Source organism: Anarrhichthys ocellatus, unplaced genomic scaffold, assembly GCF_004355925.1.
Source record: "Anarrhichthys ocellatus isolate YVR2014 unplaced genomic scaffold, GSC_Weel_1.0 scaffold16, whole genome shotgun sequence".
Taxonomy (NCBI): Eukaryota; Metazoa; Chordata; class Actinopteri; order Perciformes; family Anarhichadidae; genus Anarrhichthys; species Anarrhichthys ocellatus.
This window is the reverse complement of record NW_022280046.1, coordinates 5,050,368-5,063,720: the sequence shown is the minus strand read 5'-3', so window position 1 is coordinate 5,063,720 and position 13,353 is coordinate 5,050,368.

The following is a 13,353-nucleotide window of genomic DNA, read 5'->3' as shown; positions in this document are numbered from 1 at the left end:
ATAGCTTTGCAGTGAGGTGACACCTGGTTCTGTTTCCCATGCCTGCTACAGTACGGTGCCATTAACCAGCCTCGGGATCAGGAGTGTATGGTGGCCAACAGACGCCTGCTCACATGGTTTGATGGATGAGTAACTTTGGTCCATTAGTCATGCAGTGCCACTAACTCCCTGGGTTGAACAGGTTTGAGACGGCCGATTATCACCAATGAAAACTGAAACCGCAATTACATTTTTTTCTAAACTGTGGCAGAGCCTTGATATCTTTCTTTCACTCATAAAGATCTCAACTCCTGTTCCTTTTTCAGCAATTGTATTTAAAACATGGCTATATTTGATTATATGATATTCATCCATTTTTTTATGTTCCTCAAATAAAAAAATGTTTTACTTGTTGGACGAACAATTCGTGGACTGTGAAAACAAGGTGTTTTGGTCTTGCTAAGATTGCACTTGATCACTCGTAAAATGTTCTCTTACCTAAAAGCAAAAAAATAAATAAACAAACATTGGTGAATCCCAGACATCAATGGGTGCAAACAACATGAGAACAAATCGTGGATAGGACCAATGAGGCCCGTTACTGTTGGATCAATTCAGTGTCCATTTTTGTCTCTCAATGGATTTGTGGACGGAAAATCTGGAATATTACCTGATTTATCTTTTGATACAGAGTCTACTTTATTATCTGTGTGGAAAATGTTCAAGGTTTGTGTTATAGTGTTGTACCAAAAATGCGGAAGTGCACTACATAACACACGTAAGTTAAAGTGGACCATAGCAACTGAGTGCAGCTGTCATGTAGAAAGAACATGTTGAAAAGCCTTCAGGAGTAATGCTTTCTACGTGTCAGATAGTCGGCTGTGAGATTGTTCGTCAAAATATGATTGAATGACATTGGTCAACCACAGACTGAAGTCTCTCTCTCTCTCTCTCTCTCTCTCTCTGTGTGTGTGTGTGTGTGTGTCTCTTTCTCATACATTTGAGGAGGGAACACTTAAAAGTTAAATGACTGACAAAAAAATGTTCATATGAAATGATCCAGGATTCCACATCTCTCTCTGCCTCCCTATGAATTCATAAATCACACACAGTAAATTGCTTAGTGATAAAATAAGCACATTTCAGAGCATTTGGCAAAGCAGCTAAATGCTCAAATTATGGTGCACACACTCAAACTAGCAAGGCATGTGGCTGGGTCTGGTGGTCAAAAGTTGAATCAGGAGGGTGTCGGGTGTACAGATGTTATAGGGCTTGATTCTCACAGTGCTGGAATGTTCTGGAAATGTTTATAGTGTTTACTCTGAATCATGCCGTCTGAAGACATGGACACATCCACGTCCCTCACGTCACATGAAAGTGTACTTAATGTCCAAAACAATGATGTTTATTTTTTTTTCTGATGAGTCTCGGCAGTCCACCGCAGTGGCAAAATGTTCCAGTCCGCTGTTTCCATACTGTGCTGTCAAACCTCCAGTCTATAATCTAAACTCGCACAGCAGAGTGAAAGTGAATATTTGTCTTGGCTCCTAATGTGTCAGGGAGAAAATTAGCCATGTGTTAGAATAACAGCATGCGTCAAGGCCTCGCAGTAACGTACAGGCCCAGCTCTTCTCATGGAGAGAGCCGAGGTGTGTTTGAAGGGAAGTTGGAAACACGTCGTGCGCTGTCAACCCTCTAACAGTTAGGAAGCATGTAGGCAGGGTCAAAGGTCAACCATTTCCTCAAACCAATACTTCCCCCTGCTGAACAGAGACCCTCCATCTCCAACTATAACAACCTCAGGTATAGATGGCAAAAAGATCTGAGGAAAAAGTACTCTGTAGTGTACCAGAATACACATAAACAAAAGAATAAAAACAGTGTTAATGTACATAAAGTAAAAATAAAAGTGAAAACATTTGAAGAATTAAAAAAAAGAAGCTTTTTATACTTTTGCTTTCTATCATGTGTATAAGAAAGGGAAGGAAAGAGGGAAAGAATAAATGTAGGGCAGAGGAAAGGAAGGGAAGAGGAAGGGAATGTAGGAGAAGAGGGAAAATAAGGAGAGAAAGAAAGGAAGAGACAAAGGATGGAAAGAAGGAAGGAGACATTTAAGCATGGAAAAAAAACAAGAAAGGGGTAAAGACCTAAGGAAGAATACAGAAAGAGGGAAGAAAAGAAAGAGGAGAGGAAAAAAGGAAAGTCGCGTTAAAGAAATGAAAGACAGATGGAAGTAAAGGAAAAGGACGAAAAGGGAAAATCATCTTAAAGCACAAGGAGTTGTATTAAAATAAAAATGGAGATACAAGGAAGTGAAGACGCACCCACCAGGAACAGAAACCTAAGTGCACAAGAGCAACATTTCATTAACCGTCAATGTGGAGAACCAAACATGACCAAACATGTTTCTATCCAAAAGCTCTGAATCACGGCAGCATGCTTTCCCCCCGCCCAAAACACAATAATGTAAAAGAGGTTACACATGAATGTAATATGAAGGAGACACCGCTGGTTGTTGGTCTGGATTACAGTCCTCTTCTCAGACAAATCAGTGATATTTTCAGTGAGGTACGCAGGACTCCCAGCCACCAGCATCAGAGACTCAACGCCAGATTTGGTGTCAGTCTCACGTTGCTTTTTATCCGGCCACAAAGAACAGAGGCAGTGTGTGTATGAAGGCAGGTCTCCCCGGCAGTATCAAAGATGCTGCTGGCTCTTTGTCAAGACAAAGACGTAATGAGATCTTAGCTGTTCCGAGTCGGCCCCAGAGAGTTTCCCCCCGCCAAACGTCCGGGGCCAGCAGCAGGTCAAGCCTCTCCTTGTGATTTATGTTCTTCTTTATCATACATAATGAGTGTTCTCACAATTAGCTGGAGACACGCTATCAAAGTCCAGCTCGGCGTCATCCCTGACCCTCGTAGACGCAGCTGTCTCGTAACGAGGAACCCGGGGGTTTCGGTTTTAATGGGCGGAAATCTCAGCCCGGCCCACTGCGGCCGCGGCTCGTTACGCCGCCTCGAGAGCACGGCTCTCACCTCGTCACCGCAGAGGATCAGCTCGGGTTTTTTTTTTCCTGCTGCGACCTTTGAGGTTTAGAGGGATAGTAAATCGGGTTTATCAGTACCTGCTCCCTGCTCATAGGTGTCAATGGTGGTGATTAAAAGAAGTGTGAGACATAGCCTATTACAGGTGTCCTACACCAGTCTGAATCATAACAAAGCAACAGAACGCGTGAAAGAGGTGTCATGATCTCCACCTGTACCATTTGAATGCAATAGACTAATATGCTAACAAAAGTATTGATGTTTTTCTTTTTAAAACATTTAACTTGTACATGTGAAACAGTACAAATGCAAAACACCTAGAGTAACTAAGAAATATACTGTAGCCTTACGGTATTGTTTCAATAGTTCTCAGGAAATCAACATAGGGGGAACCAGAAAACTAGTTATGAGCAATGCCAAACAGGACATGACAGCCACTCTGTTGATACGTACCATGTCTTGTAACACATCGGGATATAAATAAGAGTTTTGCTGATAACTGTAAAAGGTATATACATTGTATTTACCTAAAAGTGTTGTATCCAGAATATCCTGGACATTGTTAATAAGGAGCAGGCAGAAAGTGAACTAAAACATAGTTTAAGGTCCTGATATTGGCATCTCAGTTGTAAATAACAATTAAAAACACTTTAGCTGAAGAGGCCAGGAAACCTCAGAGTCAGCTAAGGGGAAGTTTGACACATTTTACCCTCTGGGAGGAAGGGACGATTTAAGTAATGCTGGGCCAGAATCACTGATGTAAACACCGATTCAGACATTGATACTCCAGCTGAAGCTGCTGTGAGGCTTCAGCAGTCTGAGTCAGATAAATCAAGCGGGTATCTTTCTAAAGGTATAGTCTGGACCAAATTTCCTGTTTGCGTCTCCCCAGACAATGTTTCCTTGCTGAGCTGCGGTGGAGGGACAGTGAACAAAAGATGGAATGTTATATTAAAAAGACAATTACTGCTCATATTTTATTGGGCTGAACGTAGGCCTTATTATTTTCATGTAATCTGACTGTAGATTGTGTCTTTGTTGCTGAGGATCGGTGCACACAGATCGCTCTCCGGGTGAACAGTCGGATGTTGTTTTACTCTGCGTACTTCCTGCCTCCCAAGAAGACGTTATAGTTCAGACTTTTTTTTGTGATCTCCGCGTCCTAAACCATAAAGTGGTTACAGTAACTGGTTCATCTGGGCAATTGATTCACCACCCTTTAAAGGATGCATACTTTCATGTCGAGGTGGCACCGAAATACAATATGTTCTTGCGTTCCACCTTCCACAGACTATTGAAAAGGGTTGGATGTGCATTGGTTGTCTTACACCTGAACCCATCTTCTGGGCATTATACACTTACATGTTCTTGTGCTCCTTCTTGAACCGGGGGGATGTGGTGTTGTTGGGGTCCTCTCCGCTGTGGAGGCCTAGGTTATAAAGAAGTATGTAGGCTGTGTGGTTGGGTCATTGTTATGTCATTGCAGGGTCCAACCTCTTTACCCTTAGAGTCCAGTAGAGGGCTCCGCCTATGCTTAGAGAACAAGGGTTACAATATTACTTCATTATGTTTTTCATTTAATATACGAGCTCCAGAGGAACAGAAACAAAGAGAATATTTCCCTTTTCTCTACCTTTCTCCAAAGAAAACAGGCACTGATGGGACCTTTTCATTTCAATAGCATTCATAAATTATTAATTGATAAGCGGATTAAATTAAGTCACAAACAATTGGGAACATTTGTTATAATCACCCTTGTTTCTTATCTCTTCATAAAACCATAATTTATTAAAAAAACAATCTAATTCAGTTATAATTCTGAGTAATAATGTCCTCATTTCAAACCAAATCCCTGACAGCGTAAATGAAATATTAATGTTACAAAATAAAGATCAATTTATTCACCACAGCAGATGAAAAAATGATGACGTGTTTGAATTCACTGCTCAAAGAATTTCAATTAATGTTTAGTGCCTGATGGGAAACCTGATGTTGAACGCCACCACCCACTCTTGGAAAACAATTAAGGAGCTTGTAATGAAGACTTTTACTCAGAGTCACATCGTGGCACTTCTGCCTTTTTAATACTTTGTAAACAAGCTGCTTTATTTGTTCAGGGATCTCTTCACAGAGCGACATGTCCATCGTAAATGTATTATGAGCTTTTCATGCTCTACTACCATAAAAATTACAGGTGGTGGAATATGTTTTTCATCACATTAGACAAAAGAAACTACTCTGTTTAAATTGCGGTGTGTACATAAGATATTTAATTTAGTTCAAATGAAAATGACCCTGTTTAAAAGTCTACACGGTGCTCTCTATTAGCCAGTCATCTATTGTTTCCTCTGAGCTAATTAATATCTCTATGCCTCAGGCTCCCAGCATGCATCACTGCATGTTACCCACAGAGCTAGACTTCCTGGCATATTGGGAAAACACAGGGACACACATATTCACAAATATGCATAAACAAAAGCCACACACACACACACACACACACACACACACACACACACACACACACTCACACACACACACCGAGTTGCAAAAGACATATATTTCCCTGTGAGTCCTCTGCAGGTCTGCCAAGAGCTGCGGACATCAAACGGTGAGAGGAGGTATCCATATTTCACATTTATGTTAGACGTTCAGATGCACTGCTTGTGATCACTCACAGCTGCTTGCTTGACATCACTGATGCATCCTTAAAGAAACGATTCTCGTAGAAAATAGCATCATGACTATTTTTTACCAGTTGGTGATCCATCAAGCACACTAGAATGTCATTAAACCAGCTGTAGACATTCATGGTTTCCAGAGGATGATCCCTTTATGTTCATCGTGACATCCTGACCTTACTTCTAGCACCACCATCACCCCGAAACTTGTACTCAAGATGGGGCCCATAAAGTTCCCATGCCCTTTTTCTGAACACATTCATGTTCCCTACAGGATGAGCTACAGTTTTTCCATCCTGGACAATCTGACCTTCCTTCTAGTAGAGGCATCAGGCTGAATCATGTTGAATTTTGTACACAAAAATCGAACGTTTTATTCATCAGCTTATCTGTACAGCATAGCCAAAAAAACAAATTGTTTTAATATATAAGTCAGACAGTAATGAGCCTTTTTATCATCATGACATCACTAACCGCATTCTAATTTCATAATACACAAGGTAGTTTTCCACAACAATAAAAGCACTAATAGCACCAATATAAACTCCGGGCAGAAGCATTACGTTTTGAATGGTTGCTTCACAATAAAAGTCGCCCAGTGTTTCACCAGTTTAACGCTTCAAACACCGGCAGGTATTTTTTGCATTAGCAGTAACTTAATATATAGCTGACACTAATGTGAACAGTAAACAGTGAGGCTGATATTAGTGAACAAAATATTACAAACAGAACATCTGATAACAGCCCCCCAATGCGCCCTTTAGCGCCTGTGAGAATCACCAGGCTTTCAACTAACTACAATGTAAACCCATTCACAGCATTATTAGCTGATGCAGTATAAAGAACAAGAAAGTCTGCTTAGGGCATTAGGAGCGGTGGTTGGACGGGTCAAACAAACAAGAAGACTTTCAGCCTGGAGATCGTGTCCTGTGGGAAACCAAGTCAATGTTGACTTAACTAACGTAAGCAACTAACGCCAGTTATGTTACAAACATTTATTTGAACACAAACCGCAATCTTTTCCTAAACCTAACCAAGTAGTTTTGTCACGTAAGTTAACCTAAAAAAACTAAATAAACCCGATGTAGGAGGTTTATTTTGAAAAGAGGCTGTAGGCAGCAAGCGGAAACTGATACGTCCAAAACTGACGATAGAGGTTTTACCTAGAACCATAGTTTAAAGTGCAGGGCCACCGACCAAGTGCCGGTATTTGACGAGCTTGGGAAAGTGTTTGTGAATAGTATGCATGCGTCCTTTCCTCTGACTTCCTCATGAGTAGGCAATTTGAAGCAATCCAGCGGTGGTATAGCGGACCAAATAATGAAAATGACTAGATTGGTACTTATAGAATGAATATGCCAAACAAAATGCCAACCATAAATATTAACATGGTTTACTTTTTTGAAGGATTATAACTTGAATCTGAAAACTAGAACAGTGGGTGACTGTGTCTGAAGCCTGTAAAAAAAGCAGGGGTTCAAAGGGTTAATGTTTTTTCTAATAAATGTTAAGTGCTGCACAATAATAAAAAAATGCTGCCATAAAAAAGATCTTAGGAGACCTGCTCCTAGTTTCTCTCTTATTAATCTCCTGAAAAGTAATACTCGGTGTGTTCAGGGTGGACATGAGCAACATTACACTACATGGATCGATGTAATGCCTGTTCTGGCTTTCATGTGGGGACTTTCTTTGTCCTCCTGTGACTCACTGCCTCCTCTATCTCATATTTCCTCATGTTTCCAGGCCGGCATTACCCACAGCGCAGAAACTGCTCTTTATAGATCGGGCCCAAGCTTAACCAGAGCCATCAATTACAGGACGGTCTGACACCGCCGATATTTGGCCATAACTCAGCGAACCGGCCACGCAGGCAGCGGACCCCTCCTGCAGCATTTAGCCAGCTAATAATGATTTAATGGACGGGCTTTGACAAAGATAAACAGTAATCTGCTTCTTGACAGGAGAAGCTACTAATTACATCATGGAGTACAGGCAGAGAGTCACTCTGTCTCTACATGAGCAAATAAGCGGGTGCATATGTCTTCCATATGGAGGAGCTGAGCCCCCCCGGGCTGCAGCTCTGCCTCTGGAAATAAGGAGACGGCAGACCGCAAGAAGGAGAACTTCTCAGGGAGACGCGTTTGAGACGACTTTGATCATTATGAGCAGGAGAAGGAAAAAAAGGGCGCCGGCTGATAATCAACAAACTCGTCATAATGAGCTGTGATTTCATTTAAGATCATCAAAAGCAGCTCATCACAGCACGCCCATTGTGCACTTGACAATAAAGTCAATGTCGCTGAGGAGAGGCACAGACAAAACATGCCAAGTTTCATTATTTGGATACTCTTCTCCACTATTTGGTAATGAAGCATTTCACGCTCTTAGCAGGGGCACATGCTTTGGATATCTGGGATAATTTTACTCTTGAAATGTAATGATTATACTTCTGCAGTGATGACTGTATTATGCAGTTGGCATCTCTGGATAAGTAATCTTTTCCATCTCTTGATGCCCTGGGAGGAAATAATTTCAATTTGCACAGATGATGATGATGATGATGATGCAGTTTATTAAAGTGCAGTTTGAATGTTGAGCAGACAGTTCATCATTCTCTGCTTCGCTCTCATTTTAAGGGGTCATACAAAAAGGTCACAAGATAAAAGCTTTTCTTACATCTTTGCTTTTTTCTTGTAAAAGAGAGAGTTTTACCTCTTCAAGAGTTTTGAAATGAAGCAATGTTAGAAGAAAACATCACTCTTTGGTTGAACTACTCACAGCTAAACAGGTGCAACCTGTCACAAGGGGAGTATAGGCATCACTTGGCAATAAAGGGTTGGGAACCAGTTCCCTAGCATTGAATCTCATAGGAAGCTAATGCAGTGTTAAAGTTATCTTACAACTGTTATTGTGGTTAGATCAATTGAGAATAGGACTCAACCAACCAAATGTTCTCTCTGTGGCCATAACACGGTGCTTCCTGTGAATATAAATCTGAACAAACGTTACAGCAAGTGTTCCCTTTCATTTCATTTCTCTGGTCAGAGATTGGCGTGGCGCCGGCCTGAAGCCCAGGGTGAAGACGTGAACCTCAGTCTGTGGTTTGGAGCTCCAGTTGGTCATTTTCTCCTCTTATTTGTCTGGGCTGTAATGTTTTTGACATTCGTATACCACCCATGCTGAAGTGTTTTTCATCCAGGGAACATACTGTTGTGTTGGATACATTCAGTATTGTGGCTGACCATTATTTTGTTGGGAATTCATATTTTTGCACTGACTTTGTAAACATGTAATTTCACACGACTTTCTGTTGTGTGACTTGTGTTTTGGTTGTGTGTGAGTGAGAGAGAGAGAGAGAGAAACTTTGTTTTGCATGGAGCCCGGCAGCTGTCTGGAGCAAATTTTATTTTAATTCATACTTATGTTTTGGTTCGTGCCCTGAAATTAGGAAATTGTGCAAATGAGTCACTTGCTGCACTCTTTTTTTCTACTTTATTTTCTTTATTTGTTTTGGTGCTTTCTGTTTTGGTAAATGTGTTTTCTGAAAATTTGAAAATAAGTCTATCTTTCACTCTTTCCAAATGGTTCACTGGTTCCTCATGCTTTACCTTTTTTATGTTTTGCTTTGCACCTTAAAGCTGCCATAGTCTGAAATAATCAAATTTAGCTCAACTTACGTTTTAAAGTTTAAAGCGCTGATCAGATGAACAGCACAGTCAGTGGCACAAAATCTTTGACCCAAACTATGTCAGTCTGTCCAAACAGCCCCTTAGAGACTCATTCGTAACAAGTGACGTAAGCATTCATCGATGTGACCAACAAACTGGCTGGTCTTAGTCATAATTACAAGACAAAATACGGTGAGCTGAGGCCGGTCTCTGCTGGCTGCTGTGCCTTCTCTCACATTCCTGGTTAATCCCGTCATGTTGCAGTGTTTGCCTAACTAACACGATTTAGCCCGTGTGCATTGGACCAGAGCCCTCACTCCACGCTGCAAGAGCCTGAGCGGCATATTAAGTTATAAACAGAACCAACACATGGAATTTGCCATTTTCCATTTTTTTTCTGCCCCTGTGCTTCCCTGGAACTCGTCCCAGACAGTGATGTCTTTCAGCAGGATTACCAAGGACTAAAAACACCCTTATAAACCAGAGAGGGGGCCTGTTGCAGGCGAATCAGACGTGCTCTATGTGCGAGGGATATTTATTACAACTTTAAGCAGCCGCGGTGGAAAAAAGAAGAGACAGGGATGTAGGGGATAACACTTTTTGAAATATTACTCTAAGTGGAATTAATTCCTGCCTGCTGAGCGCCTGGACATCCCAGGTGTTACTGTGAAAATACCATCTGGCTCATTAATTGGAAGTTATTCCAGACGATTACTGATACACCCGAAGGGCCGTGGGTCCATACTCTCTGCACGCATATTGAATTGCATAAATAAGACACCCCCACGCCTCGCCCCGGGGAGCGGCTCAAACGGGTTTTTATGGGTGAACATTGATTATCAACAGTTCGAGGTAGTTTATGCACATTGAGCAGAATTCACAGGTGGAGGAGAAAATGAAACCTCTAAATGAAAATAAGAAAGAGAAACAAATTCAAGCTTTCAGGGTCTCCGGACTGAGTGGAACTATTATTATAATTAAGTTTATTTCCACAAAAGGTTTCTCTGCTCTCACTGGAAATGAGTTTTACTGCAACGTGAAACTAGGCCCAGAAAATGAGTGGGTTATTTTAAGATAAAATGATTAGTTAGCATAGATAATTGAAAATTGACAGTAATATTTATATGCACATGGACTTGTACTGGTAAATGATTGCCGATCTTCTGGTTTTTATATAATAATAAAGCTCAAAATCCCAATTTCTTTGTCCTTTTTACAATTTGGAAATTCAAAAGAATGTTTAAAGTAATGTCAAAACTAAATAACTTGATACCCCAGAATGCATCTCATCATGCTTTGTATAGATAAATTGGTTTAGTTGACATAGTTCACAATTTACCATGTGTGCATTTGTCTATGCATCTACATGTTGTTTGTGTCCACCTGATGAATCTAAGTCCAACATAAACACTTTTTCAGCTCTGGATTGGTCTCCACCAACTTCTGAGGGAACGATATCGCTCTCTAGCTGTTCATTCTTCCACTATGTTATTCAGCTATAGTCACTGACTTTGTCTGTCTGCGGTTTGCTGCTTCTGGAAAGTGTTGATGAGAGAGAGAGTGCTGCGAGTTAATAATAAAAACAGCAAAGTTGTGTGCTCCCTAATGCTCCCTAAAGCTGAGGGGAACTGCAGAGTAAGGAGGTAATTCTATGTGGGTTCGTCAGTGCCAACGCCTCTTTCCACCTTATACATAATAATCTGATCCATTGTTATTAGAAGAAAAAAAAACATTAACACAGTTTTAAATAATAGGAGAAAAAACCTCGTTAAAAAATTAGAAATTAATTAAAATATTATTGACTTAACCCAAAGGTTTTTGGAATGCCTTTATGAGTCCATGATTGTTTGTCTCATCAGCACAATCCTTGTTTTTCCTCTCATGAGTCTCATGTGTGTCCTGTGTTTTGATATTGTTTTGCTTTTATTATTATTTTATTTGCAATTTACTCACAAGGTGTGAATCTGCCCAGTCATTTTAAAGTAATTGGAGTTTGTCGAATCGAAGCAAGTGATTAATTTTCAAACATAAACACTTGAAAACCAAATAATCAACTCCATGTGAAGCTAGGGGGAGGGATCATTAGTGTCAGCTTGATCCTCATCTCAGTGGATCTAATGTGTTTGTGGTCTAAACTCCCATGCTGACAGCTATAGAGCCCATTGATTGGAAAGAGTCCTGCCCTCGCCCCCTGACACTCAGGGCAGGGCATCAGTTCTATGCACCTCTAACCTCACCACTTAACTGTGACCCCTAGAAACAGACTTCCACTGTTATGTTTCTGCTTAGTTCACAAGATGGATCCTTGTTTTTCTTCGTTTTGCGGGCAAAAGATGCTGGGAACAATTTTAGTTTTTTCTCCCACAATAGGATCTTCACTGTGTTCAACTTCAGAGATTCATACAATTGCAGTCTGATAAACCTCTTGATATAATCAAAAGGCAAATGTTGTCGATGTGGTGGCCAACTATCATTTTTAGTTTTCTCCCCAATTTCACAGCAATTACTTACAATGAAGTCACAATTTGAAAGAACAAGTGACACCTGATGGCTGCTGCTATGACACCGATTACAGATCTATTCTGGCATCAGGGTGACAAAGTAAATAACAATAGCGGAAGTAAATAACGTAAATAGACCATTTAAATGTGTGTTAGGAGCAGAATGGGTGTGAGGGAACGCACACGAGGATGCAATAAAAACTGGTATAGATGAGTAGAATAAAAAATGTAAATCTAGCCTGAGTTTGTGAAAGGCTGCAGGTACAGTACATCTCTCTTTTTCAGGCTCACACTCATATTAGGACTAATAATAACTTAAACTGTTATTTCTGAGACAAGATTGGAACAGAATGTAAGAGAAGAAGAAAATTAAATCCATTTTGGCTAATAGATGAAATGAGCAACATTTTCATGATTCAGATTATACACATTAAATCATTTTAAATATATGATTTACATGGCATTGATCTTGCCAAAATAATTACGAATGTTGGGTAAGAACATGTGGTTAATGCTCTAAGTGTCTTCGCAGAGTGCAGAGGTGTCCAGGAATGAAATGTCCTCAATGATGGTGGACTTTGGCTGATTTTCGGGTCACGGCATGGAATAACATGATCCCTGTACCCATCCGCAAACACAGCCAGTGGTGTTTGTTGGTGCACAGGATCAAGTACCAAGTATTTTTATTGATGGTGCCAGTTGGTCAGCATTTCCTTAAAAACCCTTTAAAATTCACAATGATGCCAAAAACTCTGACGTCCATATGTTTTGATTAATTGGCTCTGGAAATGTTGATTCAGTCCCCAGAATCATGACACCAGGTCATCTAGAAGCTAAGAGTTTGAAAAATCCCCATTTTAAAGTCATCTTTTTTTTAATTAATGAAGAAACACACTATATTTTTGGGAAAATGACAACATCCCTTCTCACATTGGTTGATGTGTGTGGTTTCCACAAATATGTTGTTTTTCAAACCCCACTATGAACCCGAAGACAAATATCTTGGGTCTACTTTTAGCATCATGAAGTCTCACTTCCCCACTCAGTTTAAATATTAGCTCTTTGGAGACTGATTCAGGAGTGAGTGATAGAAACTGTCGGTCGAAGCGTTTCACGGTTAATCGATGCGATCACCCCGCAAACAACCAATCAATCGTCCAGATCCCCGCATCATCCGCTCCATCCCACCACCGTGAGTGATGGTGACACCTGTAATTGGATTCACTCTGTGAAACAACGGAACAGAGGAACCGTCCGGAAAAAAATGAGACAATTATACACAACAGTAATGCAGGATTTAGACAAACTCATATTTATTCTGAGGGGCGAAGTGAAGCAGAAGGCGCGGCGGTCTCCTCAGAGGTGTTTTATTGAATTTGTCAGGCTGTTTCCTTCTCCGCGGCCCAATCCTTTCCTCTATCTGTTCTATCCATCACACACACACACACACACACACACACACACACACACACACACACAC